The sequence below is a fragment of the Dysidea avara genome, chromosome 9, assembly GCF_963678975.1.
Source record: "Dysidea avara chromosome 9, odDysAvar1.4, whole genome shotgun sequence".
Classification (NCBI taxonomy): Eukaryota; Metazoa; Porifera; class Demospongiae; order Dictyoceratida; family Dysideidae; genus Dysidea; species Dysidea avara.
Window position 1 is genome coordinate 8,126,392 of NC_089280.1, and position 1,349 is coordinate 8,127,740.

The window sequence follows — 1,349 nt, forward strand, 5'->3', positions numbered from 1 at the left end:
CACGTGATTTTTCGTTCCAGCAGTTCGTAGGGTTCTTCGTATGCCACGATATTCACTCTCAACATTGTTCAAGTAGTCTATCATCAACTCAAAGTATTGGTAGTTTGATTTTATTGGTCAGTTTCCGGTGGCAGCACGATCTGTGCAGCTTTTTGGTGACAGACAAAATGTTTCTTGCTCTGGAGCACAGGACAAGCAGAGCAGCAACTGCGCCGTGGGTCAGCAATGACCAGTACTAGGTAAAGTACCTGCATGCAGAGTATGGTTATAATTGAAGCTTGTTAGCCATCTGGCTGAGCCATCTATATGCTGAAATTCGGCCAAAATGACGCGATTTTTGCAAACAAATACCAGAATGGTTGATACATCAGTGAGACAGTCTCCAACAGCAAGGATACGAAGCTTATAAACGCCTAACAATACGGCTATCTCGCCCAGTAAACGCAAAGAGCAATCCAATGCATGAAATAGGCACTCACGTGATCGATATTCAAATCTCAGAAAATACAATCATAATCTATTCCAATGACATTAAAATCACTTGGAATCAAGTGACAATCAGTTTTTGTGCATTAGGTTCAACATCTCGATTAGCCCAGCAGCCTGAGACTCTCCCTATGATGCCATCACAGCATAAAACACACCCGCACTGCCCAGACCACGTCTGAGTGAACAATTAACACAAATATTTACAAAAGGAGCACACTGCATGGTTCCTATTCAGAAATGAAAGTGATTTCATTGGTATTTTAGCGATTTAAATTTCGATCACGTGAGTGCCTATTTCATGCATTGGATTACTCTATGCATTTACTGGGCGAGATAGCCGTATTGTTAGGTGTTTATTAGCTTCGAATCCTTGCTGTTGGAGACCGTCTCACTAATGTATCAACCATTCTGGTATTTGTTTGCAAAAATCGCGTCATTTTGGTCGAATTTCAGCATATAGATGGCTCAGCCAGATGGCTAACAAGCTTCAATTAATAACCATACTCCGCATGCAGGTACTTTACCTAGTACTGGTCATTGCTGACCCACGGCGCAGTTGCTGCTCTGCTTGTCCTGTGCTCCAGAGCAAGAAACATTTTGTTTGTCGCCAAAAAGCTGCACAGATCGTGCTGCCACCGGAAACTGACCAATAAAATCAAACACCAATACTTTGAGTTGATGATAGACCACTTGAACAATGTTGAGAGTGAATATCGTGGCATACGAAGAACCCTACGAACTGCTGGAACAAAAAATCACGTGATTTTAAGACATTTGTATCGTTTTCTACCAGAAGAAAGGGACAAACTTGGCTGCCACGTTGGTGTTACACTTAGCCTAACACATGACAATAGTTAGAT